The following is a 26,272-nucleotide window of genomic DNA, read 5'->3' on the forward strand; positions in this document are numbered from 1 at the left end:
CCGATTGACTTAAAAAAAGCATCCCAGCAGTTGTTATAAAAAAATTCAATGTTTATGCAATTGTACTATTCTCTTCAAAAAAAAAAATGGCAAAGCCAAATATAGTGTATTCAATGGCATTCAGAAGGCATAACACTGAGTATTTCAAACCATTTGATAAATTATCAATTTCTAATCATTTTTCTTCCAAGAAGACTTCGACAGACAAAATTTCATGACAATTAAGATTAGAAAAGTGAAAATTAACTAGTAGAGCCCTTTATGCCAAGTATGTAGCATCTTAACAAATTCCAAGGAAATTCCAAATATGATAACTGTCTTTGTCATCAAATGGTCATGTACCAATTATATAATATTCCTTTTTTTTTTTTAATGCAACTCTGTATAAGTATTACATTATAGTTCTTTAAGGCAAAATATTGACAATTCAATTTATCAAGTTACGTTGGATAAATCTAACATAATACTTAAATAATGGAATTCATCCAAAACCAAGCAGCATATCTATATCTATATTATATTAAAAGGAGAGTAGTTTGCAATGTGGTTAAGCCAAGTGGCTTATTGAGAAAATGTCACTTGGCACTTTTAAGACAAAATCAAAATAGATTTTAGGACAAAATCTAATATAGATTGACAAGATTAGGATAAAAATAATATGAAATATGATATATTTAGGAACATTATGCTTATTAGAATAATACCAAATCTGTAAATTGTTCAAGAAATTTTTATGTAGTAAATATTTTTATTTAAGGAAGATTCTTTCTTTAATTTTGGTCAAAGTGAAAAACGAAAGGATTGAATTTGGACTGATTTTCCTTCATGATACATTTCCAACTAAAATTTAGGTGATATTATTTTTTTTAATTTAGGTACATATTAACAAAATATTTAGTTTGACAAATATGATATGAAATGTCATAATTAATCTCTCTCTCACACACACACACACCCTCTCTCTCTCTCTCTCTCTCTCTCTCTCTCTCTCTCTCTCTCTCTCTCTCATATATATATATATATATATATATATATATATATATATATATATATATATATATATATATTAAAGGAATAAAGTTTGCATTGTAATTAAGTCAAGGGGAAAACTAATATAAAGTCACTTGGCAATTTAGGATAATATTATAATAATATATAAATTAAATTTAAGAGTAAAATTATTTTTTGAATTTAAATGAAAAAATATTAAATAAGATTCTTTTGAATCTTAATGGAAAGAAAGTTAATATTTTTCTAAGATACAACCTACTATCTTATCTTTACTGATAAGATTTTAAAAAAGATAAAAATAATAACTACAAGTAAGAATAAAAATAATCTATATCTATTCTGTTAATTTATTTTCTTAAACTGAATCAACTCAATTCTTTTTCAAGCTTTTGAATTGAAAAACATATAAATCGGATCATATCCAAGTTTTTGAATACAAAAAGAAAACTTCAAGGATGAAAAAATATGAGCAGATACTCTTCTATTTTTTTAATATATTATTGGCTTAAATACTAAATAGAGTAACTTTATAAAATTTATAGTAGGGAAAATAATAAAAGAAGAGTAGTTTACAATGTGGTTAAGCCAAGTGGTTTATTGAAAATGTCACTTGGCACTTTTAAGACAAAATCAAAATAGATTTTAGGACAAAATCTAATATAGATTGACAAGATTAGGATAAAAATAATATGAAATATGGTATATTTAGGAACATTATGCTTATTAGAAGAATACCAAATTTGTAAATTATTCAAGAAATTTTTATGTAGTAAATATTTTTATTTAAGGAAGATTCTTTCTTTAATTTTGGTCAAAGTGAAAAACGAAAGGATTGAATTTGAACTGATTTTCCTTCATGATACATTTCCAACTAAAATTTAGGTGATATTATTTTTTTAATTTAGGTACATATTAACAAAATATTTAGTTTGACAAATATGATATGAAATGTCATAATTAATCTCTCTCTCACACACACACACCTCTCTCTCTCTCTCTCTCTCTCTCTCTCTCTCTCTCTCTCTCTCTCTCTCTCTCTATATATATATATATATATATATATATATATATATATATATATTAAAGGAATAAAGTTTGCATTGTAATTAAGTCAAGGGGAAAACTAATATAAAGTCACTTGGCAATTTAGGATAATATTATAATAATATATAAATTAAATTTAAGAGTAAAATTATTTTTTGAATTTAAATGAAAAAATATTAAATAAGATTCTTTTGAATCTTAATGGAAAGAAAGTTAATATTTTTCTAAGATACAACCTACTATCTTATCTTTACTGATAAGATTTTAAAAAAGATAAAAATAATAACTACAAGTAAGAATAAAAATAATCTATATCTATTCTGTTAATTTATTTTCTTAAACTGAATCAACTCAATTCTTTTTCAAGCTTTTGAATTGAAAAACATATAAATCGGATCATATCCAAGTTTTTGAATACAAAAAGAAAACTTCAAGGATGAAAAAATATGAGCAGATACTCTTCTATTTTTTTAATATATTATTGGCTTAAATACTAAATAGAGTAACTTTATAAAATTTATAGTAGGGAAAATAATAAAAGAAGAGTAGTTTACAATGTGGTTAAGCCAAGTGGTTTATTGAAAATGTCACTTGGCACTTTTAAGACAAAATCAAAATAGATTTTAGGACAAAATCTAATATAGATTGACAAGATTAGGATAAAAATAATATGAAATATGGTATATTTAGGAACATTATGCTTATCAGAATAATACCAAATCTGTAAATTGTTCAAGAAATTTTTATGTAGTAAATATTTTTATTTAAGGAAGATTCTTTCTTTAATTTTGGTCAAAGTGAAAAACGAAAGGATTGAATTTGGACTGATTTTCCTTCATGATACATTTCCAACTAAAATTTAGGTGATATTATTTTTTTTAATTTAGGTACATATTAACAAAATATTTAGTTTGACAAATATGATATGAAATGTCATAATTAATCTCTCTCTCACACACACACTCTCTCTCTCTCTCTCTCTCTCTCTCTCTCTCTCTCTCTCTCTCTCTCTCTCTCTCTATATATATATATATATATATTAAAGGAATAAAGTTTGCATTGTAATTAAGTCAAGGGGAAAACTAATATAAAGTCACTTGGCAATTTAGGATAATATTATAATAATATATAAATTAAATTTAAGAGTAAAATTATTTTTTGAATTTAAATGAAAAAATATTAAATAAGATTCTTTTGAATCTTAATGGAAAGAAAGTTAATATTTTTCTAAGATACAACCTACTATCTTATCTTTACTGATAAGATTTTAAAAAAGATAAAAATAATAACTACAAGTAAGAATAAAAATAATCTATATCTATTCTGTTAATTTATTTTCTTAAACTGAATCAACTCAATTCTTTTTCAAGCTTTTGAATTGAAAAACATATAAATCAGATCATATCCAAGTTTTTGAATACAAAAAGAAAACTTCAAGGATGAAAAAATATGAGCAGATACTCTTCTATTTTTTTAATATATTATTGACTTAAATACTAAATAGAGTAACTTTATAAAATTTATAGTAGGGAAAATAATAAAAGAAGAGTAGTTTACAATGTGGTTAAGCCAAGTGGTTTATTGAAAATGTCACTTGGCACTTTTAAGACAAAATCAAAATAGATTTTAGGACAAAATCTAATATAGATTGACAAGATTAGGATAAAAATAATATGAAATATGGTATATTTAGGAACATTATGCTTATTAGAAGAATACCAAATTTGTAAATTATTCAAGAAATTTTTATGTAGTAAATATTTTTATTTAAGGAAGATTCTTTCTTTAATTTTGGTCAAAGTGAAAAACGAAAGGATTGAATTTGAACTGATTTTCCTTCATGATACATTTCCAACTAAAATTTAGGTGATATTATTTTTTTTAATTTAGGTACATATTAACAAAATATTTAGTTTGACAAATATGATATGAAATGTCATAATTAATCTCTCTCTCACACACACACACCCCCTCTTTCTCTCTCTCTCTCTCTCTCTCTCACCCACACCCTCTCTCTCTCTATATATATATATAAGGAATAAAGTTTGTATTGTAATTAAGTCAAGGGGAAAACTACTATAAAGTCACTTAGCAATTTAGGATAATATTATAATAATATTTAAATTAAATTTAAGAGTAAAATTATTTTTTGAATTTAAATTAAAAATATATTAAATAAGATTCTTTTGAATCTTAATGGAAAGAAAGTTAATATTTTTCTAAGATACAACCTACTATCTTATATTTACTGATAAGATTTTAAAAAAGATAAAAATAATAACTACAAGTAAGAACAAAAATAATCTATATCTATTCTGTTAATTTATTTTCTTAAACTGTATCAACTCAATTCTTTTTCAGGCTTTTGAATTGAAAAACATATAAATCGGATCATATCCAAGTTTTTGAATATGAAAAGAAAACTTCCAGGATGTAAAAATATGAACAGATACTCTTCTATTTTTTTAATATATTATTGACTTAAATACTAAATAGAATAACTTTATAAAATTTATAGTAGGAAAAATAATAAAAGAAGAGGGGGCGGAGATAGTGTATGAAAATTTATAATTTACATTTACATAATAAATAAAATAAAAATAATAAATAATACTAAATAATATTATTAATAAATTTAAATATTAATCTAAGTAGTAGAATAAAAGTTAACAAAAAAATTTATTACAGTAAAAAGAAAAACTAAATTCATCCATAATATATTATAATCTATTTATATTATATTAAAAGGAGGGTAGTATGCATTTGTATCTTCTATATTATCTTCTATATTTGCTTATTGCATGTAGTACAAAAATAATAATTATTAAAGATATATAACTTAATCGTAAAGATCACATTCAAATTCAGAATTTAACACTGAATATTGATAGGTGAAATTCTAAGTGAGACAAACAATTAAAACATCATATAAAAATGTACAAAGTGAAGGATAGAGACAATTTGTTGATATTTATAATATTTATTAATTTATAATAATTTTAGAGTTTTGAAGATGAACGTAACAATGGAAAAAAAGTTTCGAGAAAAAATTTTAGGAATAAGAAAATAGATATTTATGTTATATTAAAAGGAGAGCAATTGAGAAAAATATTAAGTCAAGTGACAAGCTAATAAAACGTAATGAGATAATATTAAGTATAGCAGATTATGTAATAAAGTAAAATAATGAACTGAAAGTAATTCGATGACTATATGAATCCTTTTATAATTTTATAAGATTCTTTTATTGGGTATGTTTCCTTGGGTAACAAGAAGGTAATTAGAATTTGATTCAAACAATATGATATAATTCACATTCTTTAATATTATCTGTGCACCGCGCGGGTACTAATACTATTTATATTAAAAGGAGAATAGTGAAGCATGTGGTTAAACCAAGTGGCAAGCTAAAATGAATCCACTTGGCAATTTTAAGATAACATTAAAAATTTGAATTATAAATGAAAACATATTTAATAGAAGTAGTAGTCCAAGATTTTCTATAAGTGAATTTCATTCTTAAAGACCTAAAAACATTTGTGTATAATTCAGTTATACAAATGGAAGGACGCAATCTATGCAAATGCAAACGAAAGACCTAAGCTATTAAGTGAATTTCATTCTTTAATGGAAGGATGCAATCTATATTAAGCAAACCAATATACTATAATTATATGTATTTTTAATTAAATTAGTGTATAATTCAGTTATGGTAGATATCTTTTTTTAAGAAAGAATCAATTAAAATTTTTCTTTGTATCTTACACATTAATTTTATGTTGAAATAATAATTCTATATTTAGTACAAGCTTTGTATCTGACTTTATTTGCGAACAATATACATTAATATAAGTATCATATACATTATTATAGGTATCTTTAATTAAATTTTGTGTATAACTCAGCTATAGTAGATATTCTTTTTTATGAAAGAAATAATTAAATAAATATTTTTATCTTCCATCTATATTATATTAAAAGAAATAGACAAAACAATTAAGAAAGAATTAATAATTAAACTAAAAATGTTCTCTTTTTAATGACCAAAGTACAATTTTTTGGACGTACACAAAAAAAAGGACGCAATTTTCATTAAGCAAACCAATATATTATAATATAGGTATTTTTAATTAAATTTGTGTATAATTCAGTTATGGTAGGTATCCTTTTTTGAGCAAGAATCAATTAAAATTTCGTTTAAAATCTTACACATTAATTTTAAGTTGAAATAATAATTCTTTATTTAGTATAAGTTTTGTATCTAACCTTATTTGTGAATAATATACATTATTATAGGTATCTTTAATTAAATTTTGTGTATAATTCAGTTATATTAGGTATTCTTTTTTAAGAAAAAAATAATTAAATAAACGTTTTATATCTTACATCTATATTATATTAAAGGAAATAGAATTAAAAAATGAACAGGAGGACAAAGGAAAAAGACAAGACAAAATTAAGGCTTGGTGGTTAACAAATTTTAATTAACCACAAAAAAACGTTGAAAAAAAAGAAGCCAAAAGCTAAAAAATTAAGATCAGTATCATTTCTTGCGCACTTGCTCATACAAATTGATTTACACATACCTTTTTAAAATATTAGGATTTCATATACTTAAAAATTAATTTACTATGATAGTCTTTCCTTAGAAATTTTTATTTAAGAAACTTTTGTTTAGGTTTGGCTTCTCTACATTGCTTAGGGTTTAGCTTCCACACAAACTTCTATAAAGTATGGCTCCAAACTATAACTATATCAACGAAATATCAGTATCCAAAATGAGTTGGAATTTGATGGTTCGTGCTATTAGATTGTGGCACGTTCCAGACTGCGAGAAACCAGAAAATTCTAATTCAATTGAATTAATTATTCAAGATGAAAATGTGCATACTCTTTTACATGTTGTTATTTTTTTCGAGTTGTGCTGTATTTCCTTCAACTTATGCGCCTTGCTAACTTAAATTTCTTTTCAATTTTTTGATTTAGGGAGATCAAATTCATTCAACTATTGGAAGAGTTGTTATGCGTATTTTCAAAACAAAAATACATGAAATGAGATTGTATGTTATGAAAAACTTTGTGGTTGGACCAAACAATCTGAAAATTAAGACCAACAAGCATAAATTGAAACTGACATTTTCTCATAGGATGAGTGTGGATGAAATTAGTGATCCACAGTTTGTTTGAATATCTTCAACTTTAAGCCTTATGAGCATCTCACAAATCAACTTGAGGTTGATGAGAATAAACTATACGGTAATTGTTTTAGCTTTCGCTATTTTTTGTTGAATATTTTATCACCTTATTTATAACTATTTATTTAAATACAGCAGATATCATAGGAGAAGTTATTGGTCATGGTAACGTAGAATCGTACAATCAAGGTGGTAAAACAAGTACCTTTATGAACTTGGAGCTTGAGGATCATGAGTACGCTTGCAACCATGAATTGAATTAGTTATAGATTCAATTACTATTATTTTCTCATTATTAATTTGTGTATTTACATATAGGAGGAACAATATTTCAGCAACATTTTGGGGAGAATTTGCAGATGAAATCTTGCCCCACTTGGATGGATTACCCAATTAACCTATCATAGTGGTTATGCAGCTCATAAAAGCTCACATCAAACAAATTGTATAGTATTATAAAAGCTCATATCAAACAAATTGTATAGTATCATTATTTTTATAGAACATTTATTAGGAGATGGAATGAAAGTTTTACTGGAGTCTTAAAATGTTTTTAATGTTTGGTTGTAAAGATAGTATTAACACTAACATATTAAACTTTACGGTGTAGATCGTTCTTTATAATTATCCGCGCATCGCGCGGGTACTAATACTAGTACTGTAAATAGAAAAAGAATTGTCTATTTAAAGGAATCATGTAAATTGGTCAAAGCTTGTGAATGGAAAACTTTTGAAATTAATCAAGGAAGCAAAAATTCCCACAATTAAAGTTTCATTCACTATTTTCAATCACAGTAGCTAACTATGATTCCCCGTTAACAGTATCATTTAATTTCTTAATGAAACAAGTAGTAAGTAAGAATTAGTTCCCGACAAAAATTGGTGCAACGAAAGAAACACGCTGAATTCTATTTGACAATTTTATTTGCATTTATACTAGGTTTTCATGTCAAAACACTGTTAACTTCAAAATCCAACAGAGAGAAAAAGTAGGAACAATAAACGCCTGGCTTGATGCTATTGTTGACTATAATCGAGTAATAGGGACATCGATCTGTGTACCTGTTAATAGTAGCGGAAGTCTTGCAGAACCTGCTTTGATCAATTTCTCAAGTCCGACTTCTTCTCTCTTGGAAACGAAATATTTTTCACAAACTAGATATCTTCTTCTGCTTTTAGTGTATTTTTGTCTTTGTAGGGAGAATTGCTCAGAGTCTTCTTATCTAACGAAGGAGAGCCTCGATTATATAGAGAAGGAAAGTTGTCAGAGAAAAAATTACCGAGAAACTGATCCACGTTGATTCTCACGCTCCCACTTACTTTGCAACGTGCGGTAGTTTTATTTTGTTAGGAGTTAAACCTTCCCTAAGTAACTTTCTTTAATCATATATCCTTAAAGAATGGGTCGGCGTGAACCCGATCAATACAAATTCACCTTTATTCCACCATATCAATCCATCCTTATTTCACATGTTGCGGCGTGCAGCTTGATCCCACTATATCAGTACCAAATACTCAATATGCACAATCAAATCAATAATTCAATTCACGAGAACCTTTACAATTAATAAATAACATATTGAACCAAAAAGGAAGCCTTGTACAACATGAGAATTCACATAGCTAATACTACACAGCAAGTCAAGTCCGGTAAATGACAATTTAGAAGGTGTCAGTAAGTCAGTTAAGGCAAGTAGTAGCGAATCATGAAAATATGAAAGGATCTAACATTATTAATAGAAGAAAATATAGATTAGCAGGTAGCAAATAAGCATGAAAGATATTTAGAGCATATAATATTTAAGACAGAAAATGAGATAATTAAGAAAAATCGGATCAGGGAAAACAGGTTATTCAGCGATGTATAAGTACTCGTCACCTCGCATATACGCCACAATACATAAAATTCACATAACACATAGTCTAAGGGTTCCTAATTCCCTCAAGTCAAGGTTAGACTCGAAACTTACCTCACTTTGCAGTCAATTCAGAACTCTACCGGAGACTTTTCCCTAGAATCCGCCTCCAAACAATGCATAAATTTAGAATTTCCAAACTTTTTCCCAAAAAGTCAGAAATCGACCCTGGGCCCGCTTGGTCAAAACCCGAGTTTGGAACCAAAATCCATAACTCATTCACCCTCGAGCCCGATTATATAATTTATTTCGAAAACCGACCTCAATTTGAGGTCTAAATTTTAATTTTACCAAAAAAATTCCAATTCTTCCTAAATCCCTAGTTTTCTACCATGGAAGAACAAAGGTTAGGGCTAAGAATTAATGGGTGATATTAGAAATAGAAAAAAAAATGAGTTAAAATGTACAAACCTTTGAAATGATATTGAGTTTGTCTTCAAAATTGTTCCTAGGCCGAGCTCTAATGGAAGGGTTATGAAAAATGGGAGAAATCCCGTTTTTGAAATGTTTTAAGGTCTGGGCGACAGGCCTTCTCCGCATCCACGAAGGGGCTGCCGTGTTCGCGATGTGTAGCAGGCAAGTGGCTTTCACGTTCGCGAGTCCTTTTTTGCGTTCGCGAAATCTACTCCTCCTGGCCTTTGCATTCATGATCCAGTGCTCGCATTCGCGTAGAAGAAACTATTGTCCCCTCCCCCAGGTCCCTAAAGCACGCGTTCGCGAGAAGCTGGTCGCGTTCGCGAAAGGTAAGGCCTCCATTGCTCCACATTCGCGACCCAGCTATCGCGTTCGAGATGAAGTAAATCCACCCAGCCCCAATTCACTCTTCGCATTCGCGAACGCAAAGAAGGGAACACCAGAAACCAATAGAAGTTAAGAAAATCCAGATTTTCAAAGAACTAAGGTCCGTAGGCTATCTGAAATTCACCCGAGCCCTCAGGGCTCCAAACCAAATGTGCACACAAGTCCAATAATCTCATACGAACTCGCTCGCGCGATCAAAACACCAAAATAATGCGTAGAACTACAAATCGGACAATAAACCAAATAAGATTTTCAAGAAGACTTTAGAATTTCTATTTTAACAACCGGACGTCCGAATCACGTCAAACCAATTCCGTTTCTCACCAAATTTGACAGACAAGTCATAAATATAGTAATGGACCTGTATCAGGCTCCAAAACTAAAATACGGACCCGGTATTAATAAAATCAAACATCGGTTAATTCTTAAAAATCATTAAACCTTTAAACTTCCAATTTTCGACAAAAATTAATAACTCGAGTTAGGGACCTCTAAATTCTATTACGGGCATACGTTCAGGTCCCAAATCATGCTACGGACCCACGGGAACTATTAAAATATGGATTCAGATCCGTTTTCTTAAAACATTGACGGAAGTTAACTCAAATAGATTTTTGAAGCAAAATTTCATATTTTATTAGTTTTTAACATAAAAACCTTCCGAAAAAATACCTGACTGTGCACACAAATTGAGGAAGGCTTAAAGAAGCTTTTGGAGGCTTTGAAACACAGAATTAAATTCTAAAACTCTAGATGACCTATCGGGTCATCACATTGTGATGAATTTAAAACTCACAAACTTCAAATCTTTGGCTACCAACTTGGTTTTTACACGCCAACAAATATAAGAATATGGATTTTACTCAACATCTAGTGATTGCTGCTAATTTGTTAAATTACACATATCTATAGTTCTTTCTCATTTTTAGTATATTCATATTTCTTTCGTTATGGAGTATTTGTAATTTTCCCTTTGAGTTCTTGGCAAAGTTCTCCATCTTGATTTAGCTTTGCATCCTTTTGAATCTAATAAGGAAAATATTACATATGATGTTCCACTAGGCAAAAAAATAATTTTGGTATATGCAAAAAGAATCAAATTTCAATTATATTCTTATTGGATTTCCTTGTGAAATCTCAACATGTAGCTAGTTCTTCACTTAACAAACTGGAACTTTATTTGGATGTAGTTTATATTAGATAAATGCTTGTTTATGAACCAAGCAATTAGCTCCATATTTCGGTCAATATATGTGTCTTTAAGATGTTCTGAACAAGGGATGACAATTTGAACCCAAACTCATTTAACCCGCCTAACTAGTCCAAGGTTAGGTCAATTATTGATCCGCCCATTTGTTGAACTCACCCATCTTATCTTAGTCGATGTAACTATGATCCGCCCAAAATAAGCCCTACATGCTTATTTGACAACCTCTTATGACCCACCCAAAATAAGTCCTAACTATCCTATGTGACACCCCTTGTTGCGAACCTAATTCACTATTAAAACAACACAGTTAATATTTGGTTGTGGAGATTTCTGAAATGCTAATGATAATGGGAGTATACTGACCTTATTGAGGAGTTATAATTCATACACCGTCACTAGTCTTTTTTGAAACTGAAACTTTCTCTTTTATTGCTGCTTCTCTTGGACTCAACTACTATGTCTTCCTTCAGCATCTCAATCTTCTTATAAGAATCTAGCAACATCAAAAAGAAAAGGAAAACGATAGAACAGTTTAACTTCTATACACTATAGTGTTAACAACAATAACAATAACAACAACAACCCAATGAAATTTCACAAGTAGAATTTGGGAGGGTAGTGTGTACGCAAGCCTTATCCTTCCCTGGGAAGATAGGGAGGTTGTTTCCAATAATACACTACAGTGTTAGGTCACCTACAATATACCTCACACGCATGGGAGGAGCTAGATAGGCGTAAGGGGGTTCAAACCTCTTCGTGCGAAAATTACACTATGTATATAAGGTCAAATATTTTTTCATGAACATATATTAGAAGTTGAATTCCCTTAGCTTCTTCGCATAGTTATTTTTTTAATTTTTTGAATCACCTTAGTAAATATCTTGCTTTCACCACTGCTTACCGGTGACTAGTCATCATAATCAACATTAGTATCCTAGAAAATGAGGTAAGCACAAGTTTTTCATGCCCATACACTAATAGTGTAAAGAATAGTATATTTTAACAGGGTTGTAGAGTACTTTTTATTATGCTTTTAGCTTCAAGCAATGCTGCTTCTTTAGACTTGATGTGTCTTTCTATAGCCCTTTTGCTCTTCTGTAACGCTACAATCTAAAAAGACCAGAAAAAAAAGTTAAGAACAAGCATTCGAATGATAGATAACAAAAGGTAATCGTCCATAATAAGTGGAATTAGTATCCGGAAAATAAAGTAACAACGTGTACAATAATGCACTGATAGTGTAAAAATTCACTCCTACCCAATTGTGAAATTTACTAAAAAATTGAATCTTTAGTAAAAATTATTAACTTGGTCAACTTTGAATCATGCTTAAATTTATTTGTTTACCTTCTATTATGGGGTTTGTCCTCTGCTAGCTTGTGGGGTTTGTTCAAGATTCAATAATAAAACTGAATTTTGTGATAAATAAGCTTATTTGGCAATTTATTGAAATGAGAAGGGCCCACAAGGAGCCTAATAAATATAAAGAATTCATATAGCCAACCCCAACTAGTTTCGAGATTGAAGTAGTATTATCATTAGATGCCCATTAAAAGCATTCACCAAGGATTTGAATTCGAGAAGTTCCAATGCTTCTCGAAAGTTGAAAGAAATCTTGCTTTAATTCCAAGCGACAACTTGGGCGAATATTCACAGGCGATACGAGTCAAAGATAAGGATTGAGGATGATCAGTTCGGTTTTTCGGTGTCGGTTAAAGATCAGGAGAAGAATAAAGAGAAATCAAAAGACGATTTCGGTACAGGTAGATGGTCTTCGAGGAGCCAGTTATTGCCTTATGAACGGGACGAAGGATGCGGCAGAAGCTCCCCGGTGGCAGACAGGTTCGATAGAAGTACTAATCGCGACTAGAATAACAGGTCATTACAGGACAAGAAAATGTCAGGTTCTCGAGATCCTTCCTACCCCAGATTTTTAGAATACAACTTCAATGCCAGTATAGTAGAGTTGGTATCGGCTATGAGGAATATTAAAGAAACACAGTTCCCGAAGCCAATGAGATCTGATCCCAGCCAGAGAGATCCTAATTTGTGGTGTGAATACTATGTGACGAACGATTATCGGACTGGGGACTGCCGACATCTATGTGAAGAGGTTGCGACACTGCTGAAGAATGGTCATCTCAGGGAATTCTTAAGTGACCGGGCTAAAAACAACTACGGTAGCAATTGTGACAACATAGAACCCTCAAAAGCGGGAGAAGATCCCCCGCGCCTGACAATCAACATGATTTTCGGGGGGAACAAGATTAACGGGGTTACCTTCTTAGCGGTAAAAAAGACAAAGGTATCATTAACCCACAATAAGAGACTCTGGGAAGTCGCTGAAAATGACATCACCTTCACAGAGTAAGACGCATATGAATTGCTGCTACCGCACAATGACGCATTAGTAATTTCTTTAAATGTGTTAGATTTTAAAATCAAATGTGTTCTGGTGGATCCAGGGAGTTCGGCCAATATTATACAGTGGAGGGTATTGAAGCAAGCCAAACTTACCAGAAGTATCATTCCGACCATAAAACTCCTCGTTGGGTTCAACCTAGCAAGTGTGACAACCCGAGGAGAGATCCTGCTACCCACGAACGCCGAAGGGGTTATGAAGATGACACTTTTCGAGGTAGTAGATGGAGATATGGGCTACAACATTATCCTAGGAAGACCATGGTTGCACGAGATGAAAGTTGTGCTAACAACATATCACCAGTTGCTGAAATTCCCTACTTCTAACAAAATTAAACAAATAAGAGGTGACCAACCGACGGTAAGGGAGATGAATGCAATTTTGATCTCTAGTAGAAAAGGGAAAGAGAATGCAGCATAACAATTATAGGAACTGGCGCCTGCTCCCGAGCCCAGTGAGGTCAACTAGAGGGAAGAGGTTCCAGAATCTTATCAAGTGCCAAGGTATTTCTAGGTACCAGAAGAGACGGACCCAACAAAACTGCAATATTTCCATGCTCATGACGTGCTACAGAACCTTTACCATGTAGGGGGAGGGGGCCAATCAGAGCATAACTAGTGGCATATGAGCCTACTCGGCATCAATGGCTTCGTGCCACATAGGAGTAATCCAATATGTGGTTCCGCACGTTCCACCACTTTTCTGTTGATTTCCAATATTGATCGTGAAACACCATGAGTAGCAGAATATTGAGGTCCAAAATTTGAAGTGAATTTTTTTATTTTCATGTTCTTAGTCGCCATGGGAAAGAAATACAGAAATAAAAAAGAGATTATTCCCTTAGAGCTTGTCCAATACAACCAGTACCAGAAATGCATCTCTTTCGCCCGTGCGAGAGAATTCTTTGCCAGCCTGGGATAACGACTCTATTATCAAAGAAAGAGGCAGATAGACTAATTTGGCCGGTATTCCCTAATGAGTAGCTTTAGGAGATAAAGGTCTCCCTTATATTCTCCACCCATCTGCGAAGGGTTTCCATATTTGTCTCTACGGAGATCGTAAGATCGTAAAACATTATCACCTTCGCAGTACTGAACTATATTTTCGTCATTTTTGGAAAGTGCACGGATAGCCACCATTTCCTCCTTTCACAATGTTCCTTTGAAGTTGCTCATGAATCAAAGTGTGAATGTCCCTTCGAAGTCTTGCATGCTCTTTTTAATCGGGAGTGGGGTGGGCAATTTATGTCGGTATTGGTGCCTTCGACAGCGCATCTGGAGTCGTCCGTCGTTCTGGAGCCAGCAGGTTCTGAATGACTTCCCTCTCACTTTGTTCAAGCTAAATTACATCCACCCTCTCACGGTTAAAAGGTGATTAACTATCTCGAAAATATCCATATTGTCCATCCGAAAAACAAGTCTCAATAAGCCAACTCCCCCTCCCTTGTGTCTTTCCGTATTGAAAAACCAACCCTACTTATTTTGTTCTACAAATGCTAATCAAGTGACACACAAGGTCCATGGGTCATGAAAGAGGTTGATCGCCATCCTCCTTAACTATGTATAGCTAATAAACTCCTCGCTTTAGCCCGTTCTTTTCCTTATTTGGGCTTGGGTCAATAGTAGCCATGGTAGTAATGCCCCGGAGCCCATCTATCGACCTGAGGCGCCAATCGAGAAAGTCATAAAGGGACATTAAACATAATTCTAGAAGGGCTTTCCTACAAAAAAAATCGAGTAAGTGAAAGTTTTTTAGACTAGTCCCACTAAGTTGGGACTTTCGAGAGAGCTTCTTTCGCCTTGGTAATTACCTAACGAGAGAGAGCTAATACAAAAGTAGTCCTTTATGCGAGGAAATGCCAAACAGACTGACCTCTGCTGATAATGTTTTATATAGACTGGAAGCTAGTGAGATACTAAGGTATAGTGCTGCTACCAGAGAAGGCTCTTTCATGCTAGGCGTCCAGACCTACTATACCCGAGCCGCATCCCCGACACACTTGATATATCTACTAAGGCTTCATCCTAACCAACTATATCTAATATAAAGTCGTTCTATAAAAATTCAAGACAAGAAAAAAGCAAGAAAAGGATATTGATCACTTTGGGAACGTCACAGGGGAGGAAGATAGAAAGGTAACCTATGACACCGAGGAATCACGCTTTTTCTCCTGCATCATCTTTGCGGATGAAAGGATCGTGAGAGGGTAGCACGCACACTCTATGCTTTTCGCCAGCTTTGCCTCTAGTAAAAGATTAGCTCGTACCCCCTCTTTGTGTCTAGGGATTCCTGGGGCATGATTTAAGCATATGGTTAATTCCTATTTCTTTCGATTGAGCGTCGGTACTTTTGGAGTCTCTCTCTGTAGGCATGCAAACACAATAGAGCCACTGCTCTTCGGGGTGGTGAGGTGGACAATTCCTTACTCCAACTTCAAAGGAGTATCTTTTCATGAATCAATATTAACTCCTCAGTTAGCTGACCTTCGATTTAGGGGATTAGAATAGAAGAACTCTGCAACGGAGGAGAGGGGTTTATCCTCAAATCTAAATAATTTCTCTTCTTCTCTAATGATATTTCTAGTTAGGACTTGATCGAGGGATCAATAGACTCCGAAACATAAAGTAACAAAACCATAACCTCGTGTCCCCGCTTTAAAGTATCCCAACTCATCACCCTCTGCCCTCACTCTCCATAACGGAAGTAAGTAGAAACCTTGATCTATTTACGTCCTCCTTTAATATGATCGGGATGAGGAGTGACCTTTTACTTGATCTCGAGGCTTGTCTTAAACTTGAAACTGCCTCAGAAGCAAAGAGATTCAAAATAATAGAATTCATGGAGATCTTGGCCTTTGATGAAGATAAACAGATATACTGGCATTCTCTTCCAACTTCGTATCCTAACTCAGGGAAACTATCTCTAGATGACAAAGTGAAAAGTAGAATTGATCTGCACATCCCTCTATTCCAATAGAAAATGTTAGCCTTCATCTATGAGATCGGGGAGTCACTACCAGTAGGGTCCCACTTCCATAATAGACTTTGAAACCTCGCCTTCCCTTTCGATGTCCGATCCCGTATACCATGACTTGCCTTCAAACGGGCATCACCTAATGTGAGTAATCGATTTGTGGACAACATGGCCAATGAAGATCAAATTTACTAGGGTCTGAGTCATGTATTGTCCTTGAGTCCTCTCTATGCCTCTCATGTCCTTCTTTCCTTTGCTTGGGACTCACTAGCACACTCCTTGCTACTTTCGTGCTTGATGACTTCTAATGAATTAATGATAGAGATCCTTCCCTAACAGTTATTTTTCAATCCGTCCCTGAGAGTGAGAGGAGTCATAGGAATTCACATTGCCTTTTACGGATTGGAATTCCTATTGTATAGAATGAATGTATTGGGTAATGACTTTCTTTTCTTGAATTCAAAAATTCTTTGCCTTTTCTCAGCTTGGCACTTACATTAGAACCATCCTTTTCTAAGTACGACAAAGATTTCTTGTAAACTAAGGCTAAGGCACGCTCGATAGCAAGAAGCTAGTGACTTCTTTCAGGTCATTAACTAGAACTTGCACGAGGTATCACAGTGGGGCCTATCTTCTGTCCGGTTATAGGGTTCGGTCGAGCCTCTTTGAAATTACATCCCTGCCTATCGTCTAACTCGAGTTGCTCCACTCCTTTAGTAGTTAAAGTATCTCACTTCAAGAAGTAAGATTATATCCCTAGGGGTATGTTACGAGCATAAGTTCTCTTGCTAGTGGAAGTAAGATTAACAAGGTTAGGACCACATATAAATATAATAGGGGGTTCGAAAGAAATTAAATTCCCTAGAAGTTTTGTCCGGTTAGGAAAGGCAGAACTCTTGTAAACCAACTTGATAAAGGGCAGTGGTAGGGACAGTTTCAGTACCATTTTCAAAGGGGAACTCATAGAGCTGCTGGAGCGCCTAACCCCGCTCTTACCTCCTTCTATTATCGCCCGCCTTTGATCAACATTCCAATAACCGAAGCATATATCAGATATATAGAGTAGTAATTGGCATATCCATTCTTTCTCCACAATGGAAACCTCCTAGTTCACACCTAGATCTAGGTGGAAAATTGCAAAAGAAAGATATCAAGGCTCTAGGAATATACCACTCTCGATACTCTTCCTCTGTCACCTCTATCTCCAAATCAACTGTTTGATATGCTAAATTTAATATCATTACTAATGATTATAATTTAATAAATATATACTAAAATAAAAAATAGAATAGTTTCCACTTCGACAAGTAAAAAGGATCTGCCTAGGATTGAAGAAAACTAGTATTCAGTAAAGCAGAAGAAAATTTGTGCAACCCATTTTGGGATGCTTGTTTAAGTCCATAAAGGGACCGATTCAGGTGGAAAATAGAGTTCTCCCCCTGTGAAGAATATCCATGAGGGAGAGATATGTATACTTCCTTTTTTGTAACATGTTAAGGCTTTACGCTCTAACTCACTGTAACAACTCTAGATGTCGTTGCGCCTAAGTTATCATTCTTTTTTCACTATATGATTGTAGTAGGGGTTCATGTATGATGGTTAAGCTACGATCTGGACTGATACTTTTCTTACCCAACACATCTTAACATTGCCTTCCCTCCAAATATGTCTCAATTCACACCTCTAATCCCTTCTCATTAGCTCTCTGATTCTCAAGATAATATTGAAATGTGGATCCTCAGGCCCAGCCATTATGCAGCTTTTATATAGAAACCAGGGAGTTCGTTTCAACCTGAATAAGTCTATAACCCTCCTCCTAGAAGCTAGTAATTTGGTTAAAAATAGATAATCAGAAGAAAATGATCGGTCAGGGATGCACAACAGGAACTTGCAAAACCTACACAAGAAAAAAAATATGTTCACCCTCAGAAATACACACTTGATAATAACCCGACCGCAAATCAAACTTTGTAAAGTATCATGATCTACTTAACTGATCGAAAAGATCTACAATAAGAGGCATAAGGTACTTGTTCATGATAGTCACTTTGTTCAGCGCTCTATAATCGATGCAAAATATTAAACTGCCATCATACTTCTTCTGAAACAGAACCGGCTCTCCGAACATTTATAGTTCTTGGTAAACTCTACCATAGTAGGAGAAAGCACATCGAGCGAGTTCATGCTATGTGGATGAGATAGCGATTTGAATATGAGGGCTTGAAGACAACTTTAGAAGAGTGCTTGATAAAGACCGTAATGCTAGCGATAAAGCTTTTCTTTTATAACAAAATGAAACTGTCTAAGTTGAGGACCCAAGAATAATGGGTATAGAATCCGATAGTACTTTTTATTGATCACAAATTGCTTGTTATCGCACTGTACTCCTTTTGCAAGATCAACTCTTAGATGCAAAAAATCAAATGATGAAGGGGAAATGAAATGTCGAATTGAATCGCCGAAGCCGGTCTAAGACGAATAGATATGAATGACAAAATGATGTCTTCCCCTTACCCTAGTCAGACTGGCATGAAGCTTACCTGAGGAATTAGAAACATGAAAGAAAGAAAAGCGGATATGAGCACGTAATTTTTGCCCTATATGAATTACTCCAACAAATTCAAAACAAAATAATTTCTTTCAGTGTTTGCAATTTTGTTGGATTTCGTGGCATTTTCTGTTAATTATTTGCATTTGTCTGTACACGTTTATTTTATTTAATTCATGAAAAATACAAAAAATATGTTGCATCAGCATTTAGGATTTAATTTTTTATTTTTAGATTAATTAGCAAATTAGTTTGTTTTATAAAAAATAAAAATCACAAAAATAATTCATTTTGCATTTTTATTTTTTAATTTTGAATTGTGTAATTGTTCTTTAAATTTAGGATTTAATTAATTATTAAAAATACCATGGTGAGTGATTAATCTAATTGGGTAGGCTAATTTAGTTTAAAAATAATTATTAATTAATTTAGGATTTATTTTAATTTTGGGAAAAGAAAAGAATTGTGAAATTGAAAAAGAAAAAAGCAAGAAATAAAGAATGTTTAAATCTGGGCCAAAATAAATCCGAATTTCCCAGCCCAAACGAAATTACCCAGTACCCGGCCCAAACCCACGCCCTGACCCGATCCGGTTTTCCCCCTCAACCAAACGACGTCGTTTTAGCTCCTTTCATCTGGACCGTTGATATTGCCTAATCCAACGGATCAGAACTGGGGGGGGGGGTTAATATATATATGTCCAAACGCTACCCTACCCCCCTCATTTCATCGTTCCAACACCCCCTTCCTCAGAAACCTACCCTCAAACCCTAGTAGCCGCCCCAAAATCCCACTACCGTCTGGTGGCGGCGCCACCTCCAAAAACCACCAAAACAACACCTCATGACCCCCTCACTCCCCTCTTTCTAAATCCCGGACCAATTTCCTTCGAATCTGCCCAGAGCTCCGCGAATCTTGAATCTGAGGTCAACCCCCAAAAGTTCAAAATCATTTTTTCGTCAATCCTGGTAGCATGCATGTTCGGGAAGTGCTATTACATCAAGCTTTGAGGTTCGGACTCGGCAAAACGGATGTCAGCTCAGTTGTTCTGGATAAAGAACAAAGGATCGACATAAGTTTGGCTTAGTTCTTTGCGCCTGTCCAATTTCGAGTTCGATTGGTGAGTTTCTATCCCTCTGTGTGACCAATTGTGTTTTAATTCACCTTTTCGTCCCTCTTCTTTTCTTCTACTTTTCTCTGTTTGAAGACTTGACCTATTTTTCGATGTTTTGAATTGTTTTCTGTTCCTTCTATCTTTCTTTCAAATCCTTTTAAAAAAATGCGTGTTCTTGATTTGCTGAGTTTTATTAAGGTTATAGTCAAGCCTCTGATTTTCTCCCATTTATGTTGGCCTCATTAGTTTAGTTTAATTAGTTTATTCTGGTCTATTAATTTGGTTAGTTAATTCTTTGTTTGTTTGTGTTGGCTAATCAATCAATCAGTTTAGTTTTAAGAAATCGTTTGTGTGTTATTTTTGTTGTTACCAATTTAGTTGGGTTTATTTAGCTGTTTGGGCTTTGGGCCTGACCCATCTATAAAGGAAGGGCATCCTGTTCACTTGGTTAAATCGTCGGGTCAATTCAACCCATGACTCATTTGGGGTTTAAGGTAATTTTCAGGGGTGAGAAGGGTAATTTGGGTAGTCTGCTTAGGGGAATCTTTGTGTAACTGCTTGGGAAGCTTCTAGGAAGCTGGGGAGGGGACTGCTTTGCAAAAAACTAAATTAAAACTAGGGGCATCTAAGCTAAAATGGAAATTCAAAAAGGGTCGAAGTGCAAATCTGTTGATTAGTTAGGTTGCCCTACTTTCTTGCCTATAAAGGCAATATTTCTTGCATTAAAAGGCAGAGGGAAGAGACCTAAGGGCTGAATAGAGAAAAATTCTGGAAAAAAAAAACAAACAGCTGAAAATTACTGTTTCATTGATATTCTGCTTAAAACTTTGAAGTTTTTCTATTGCTGAAGAATGACTGATTCTATTTGAGGTTCAAAATGGTTTGAACTTGGGTAATGAAAGCCCTGCCTTAAGCTGGGGAATTGGTTCTTTTCTTTTGGACTGATTTCATTGTTGGACTTGATTTCTGCTGGGTTTTTGTTCGACTGAAATTGTGTCTTTTGGATTTTTGCACCTTATTCTTGGGTTTGAAAGTTTAGTTTGAGCTTGCTCGCGTGAAGTACTGTATAGCTGTGGTTTCAACTTGAATTCTTTGGGGTTGAATTGGCTGATTTCAACACTGTTCCATTGCTTCTCTGTTGTTGCTGGCTACTGATTTATTCACTTCTTTTGTTTCTCTTTTATTCCCAGGTATGTATCGACTCTTGATTAACATATGAAGTGCAAATATGAAGCCATGTAACTAAACTGAAGAGAAATGGCAAAAGTTAGCTCTCTATGGTCGAATAACTGATCGAATATGTTGTATTTTGTCCACAGCTTTATTCTGTATATGTCGTTCATATATTAGTATGGTGTTTCGTTATAAGGCTTGGATCTGCGGTTTTCTTTTGAATGATGCTTGGATTCAAGAATGCTCTTAGGATCAGGATGATATATATGAGTTGATGACTAACTCTCCTTAGCAAATATGATTTGTGTTTTGATGTCCATCCATCAGCTTTTTGAATAGCTTAGTCACTTCAATTTGCTTCCTTGCCCTGCTAAGCCCATGAGTTAACTCACAAAGGCTTTTCAAATAGATATAGGGTCTATATTTTAACTTGAAAATTCTCAGATCAGTTTAGTTCTTTGCACCTTTTTATTTTCTTTTATGGAGAAGATTAAAGGCACATGATTTCTGACCAACGTGCCTGATTTGGCATTGGGCATTGTGTATGTTCTTTTACACCTAGGCTTAGCCTGGAGCCCAGATCTCTCCATCGGTACTGCTAATGAACATATAGCACGTTGCAACCCACCTGGGCCTGGACTCGAAGCCCACATCTGAGTAAGTGTGTGCAGTTCATTCCTGGGACCAATTTGAGCCCAGTTCTCACTTGACTGCTACTGCCAGTCTCATTCGCGACAGGCATGGCCCAATGGCCTGGAGGCCCATGTAAACGATGTTTGCACAAGCAACAGCTCAAACTTACGTGATTTCATAATAACTCCTTTATAATCGAGGCGAGCCTTCTTAAATAGCAGTAATAGTTTAAGACCTACATAGTGTCAAATAAAGAATTTATACATTTGGAAGCGAGGCGTTCCATATTGAAACAGAATATAGTTTATGGCCCTCTAAAGTTTAGTTCGAATTCCCTTTCAAAATCGGAATTGAGGGGCCGTGTTAGATAAAATCTTGAGATGCATTGCCCTCGCTTAGTTAATATTTAAATACTTAGAATTCGAGGCACGCCATATAGCAAGTTTCCATGGCCCTCGTAAAGCTAAAAACATGTAGTTGCTCTAGGCGCGTTGTTTTAATAATTTTACCTTCTTAAATGTGGGTGCGCATTTCATATGACCCAAATCCAAATCTTAAAACATTGAATAAAATGTGTTCTGGATTGCAGGTGCATTTCATGTGGCGCGATCCAAAGACATGTTTGAAACGACGTTCAATCTGCTTCAAATGGAATAAAAGCGGTTAATAGCTAAAATTGCATATAGGTTCATAATTGTTTAAAATCATATAATTAAGCTGATTATAACAGTTGCGCGACCGTGCTAGAACCACAGAACTCGGGAATGCCTAACACCTTCTCCTGGGTTAACAGAATTCCTTACTGGAATTTCTGGTTCGCAGACTGTTAAAACAGAGTCAATCTTTTCCTCGATTCAGGATTTCAATCGGTGACTTGGGACACCATAAATCTCCTAAATGGAGACTTTGAATCTGTTAACAATAATATGATCCCGTTTCGATTGTCCTTTAATTGAAAAAACTCCCTTTATATATACTCCTTTACGGGGTGTAGGTAAAAGGAGGTGTGACGGCTCTGGCGACTCTGCTGGGGACAGAACCCAGAATCTCTGGTTCAGGGTTCAAGAATTCGAGCTTAGAATAATTGTTATAGTTGGCTTTATCCATTATATAATTTTTGTTACATGATTTGGGCCTTATGTGCTAATTGATTGCTTTTACCGCTTTGATATTCTGTGAACTGTATATAAATTGTTGTGACATCCCTCTTCTCTCTGAGTCTTCTAAATCATGAAGAAGTGTGCACTTCGTGTGACTTCTTTTCTATTAGAGTCATATTCCAAATTTAGAACGAGGTTCGGACAAGTTGCAAAGCCGGCGAAGCTTCTGTATTCCCGGTACGCTGCCCCCCTCGGCTCGAGCTGTCCGCTCGGGTAAGCCCAGTCTAGAACAATAAACCCAGGATTTAAACCTAGTATAACAAGACCTCATGCCGGATCCCTAGTAGGAACGTTTGTTTGCATCATGTGCATTTTGACTTTGGAGACTCAACACAGGGGTTGGGTCTATCTAGGACAGGTGCACCCGAAATAAAAAGATCATCCTGATGCATCTTACTTGCTACTTGTGCATTTATTTTCGGACTCGCATGTTGACCGACTTATGAATATTGGGAAAAGTTGAGGTAAGAGAAATAGCAGTATGAGAGTTAATCGCCTGTTCTGAAAAAAAACCAATCTCCAAATATTGTCGAAACTCTGTCGAATTTTTGAGGAAAAAAAGTTTTTGTTTTCAAAAAAATAGTTTTATTTGCCAATGAAATAATAAATAAAAAAGAGTCTTGTTTTCAAAAAATAGTTTGTTTCATTCGCCCGAACTACGCCAGTTTGATTCTCACAGGGTGTGAGATATGGAGGCAACCCTCATCGGGTCCATCTTCCTTTTGCGAAAGTAGCCAGAAAATTTTTACTTTAATTTGAAAATAATTAGGGTGATGTCATTCTTGTCAGAAAAAGCCGAATGTCCCTAAAAGGGCGCCGGAAGGCTATTTTTGCAAGCACAACCACTTTTAGTCAATGTTAAAGGTTTTGGCTAGTTAGCTGACACAGCCTTAAAATTTTCGTTTTTGAAGTGCTAATAGGCCGTGTTGGCAAAGCCGAATGTTTTGTGGAAATTTTGAAAATTGGTCATTTCTCTTAAGTCAAAATGAGTCATGGTTTTCTTTTAATTAAAATCACCTTAATAAATGTGCAAGATGAGCACAAATCAAAATGGACCTTTTTCAGTCCGTGAAGAGATCCCTTTGGAGCTACATGTGTGGTGGCATGATTTGGGGGGCGACAGCAGGAAAGTTGTAACAAAAGCATTGGGCGGTCTTATCGGGCTTTTGAAGATTAAGCCCAGAAAAGACGTGATTGAGGCCTTGATACCGTTTTGGGACCCAGCACATAATGTGTTCCACTTTGTGGATTTCGAGTTAACTCCTACGCTACAAGAGATAGCAGGCTATGTCAGTTTCGAAGGGAATCTCAGAAGTCAATACCCGGTAGCACCAAGAACAGTGACCCCGCACAAATTTTTGGACTTGTTAAGCATCAGTCGGGATGTCTGAGACGGAAATTTGGCCAAAGGATTTTGTATCTTCTACTTTCTGTACCGACGATATGGGAATCCACGTGGCTTCGAAACACCAGATACTGGTTTTACTCATGCTGGGAATCAAGACAAGTGGGAAGCTCGGAGAGGATTAGCTTTCATAGTGGCGTTTCTGGGTATTTTGGTTTGCCCGAGAAAAGACGGGAACATAGAGATGGGGTTCTTGATACCCAATTTTTCCCTATGTATTTTTTTTACACTCAAAATACTTCCCAAATAACATATATGTGCATACATAAGCATGCCCAAGTATTTTGGTATTTTTCGCATATTTTTAAAGACTTTCAAAACCAATTTATTGTCTATTTTAGCAGTGCAAAATTCAATAATTATTCCCAAAATTATCATTTTAGTGAATAATTTATTTCTTTCTCATATTTACACCAAAATATAATTAAGGTGATTTTTTGCAAATTTTATACAAATTTATTTGGTATTTAAAAGCTAAATTGCATGTAATTGCAATTATAGCCTATTTTAAAATTAACAGTATTTCATAATTATTAAATTATTTCCAGTATTTTTAAATTAATACTTATACCTTATTAATTAATTAAGTTCTTTTAATTTGTTTTAAAAATCATTTTAACTATTTTATATAAAATAAAAAGTGAAAATTGGCTATTTGATGTTTAGCTTCATTTCATTGCAATTATAGCCCATTCGGATTTCAATTTTAGCCCTCAATTTACCCAGTCCTAACCCCAATTGGACTGACCCATATTTTCAATTAATCAACCCGGCTCATCTCCGATTTTGATCAAATGAGATCAACGGCCCAGATTTGATTTCCTTAATTAAAATCCAATTATCCTCCCCCTCAGGCCCCTCATTTCCGAGACGGTCTCTCTCTATCTCTATATTGACTCTCCCTCTCACTTCTCTCTATAACCTTCTGGTTCTCTTCTTCTCCAATGAACCCACCGCCTCTCCGGCTACCTCCAGCCTCACCTCTTTCGATCATCAGTCACCGTGAAGCCTTACCTCGTTGATTCACTCTATCTTTGAGACCCCAAGATCCTCCACCATGCGAGATGGCCACTGAAAGCTTTGCCTGGTTCGTTTCTGGCCGTCCACCGTTGGGTTTTGTCCGATGGTGCTATGAACACCATTATTGCTGAGTTTCATAGCCAGGTTTCTCTTACTTCTCACTGGTTTCTTATGAAACCCTAATCTGTACCCAACCTCTTAAATCTCTATAGTTTTTACGATTTTTTAACGCATACCTTGGTATTTTACAATATTCTCTACTCGATCTTTACGATTGTTCAAATTTTAAAACGTTTTGTTCCCCTTTTGAAACTAGGGTTTCTGAACCCCTCTTCAAAATCACTTTATTTTCTAATTTTGAGTACTGACTCGTGATTCTCAGTACTATTTTTCAAATGTTTGGCTTAAGCATTATGAAACCCTAACTTTGTATGATTGTGTTTGCATTATTTGCATGTTTGTGTGTTCTTCTGGGTTCTTCTCTGAGTTCCATGCTCTTTGCTTTAATCTCGTTGTTAGTGTTTCATTCCCCTACCATTTTGTGTTCTTCGCTTAAAGCTTCTCTGATTGCTTAAACGAGGATTTTATACTGATTATCCGAGCCCTCTTTGAGACTGTGATATTTGCTTTGAAACTGTGATTCTGCA

General features: G+C 34.1%; 1 pseudogene; it reads right to left on the reverse strand.

The window, feature by feature from the left end:
• Nucleotides 1–11,572: 11,572 nt before the first annotated feature.
• LOC142166095 (ATP synthase subunit a-like) overlaps nt 11,573–26,272 on the reverse strand; it is a 53,167-nt pseudogene continuing 38,467 nt past the window's right edge.

The sequence above is a fragment of the Nicotiana tabacum genome, chromosome 11 (genome assembly GCF_000715075.1).
Source record: "Nicotiana tabacum cultivar K326 chromosome 11, ASM71507v2, whole genome shotgun sequence".
NCBI lineage: Eukaryota > Viridiplantae > Streptophyta > Magnoliopsida > Solanales > Solanaceae > Nicotiana > Nicotiana tabacum.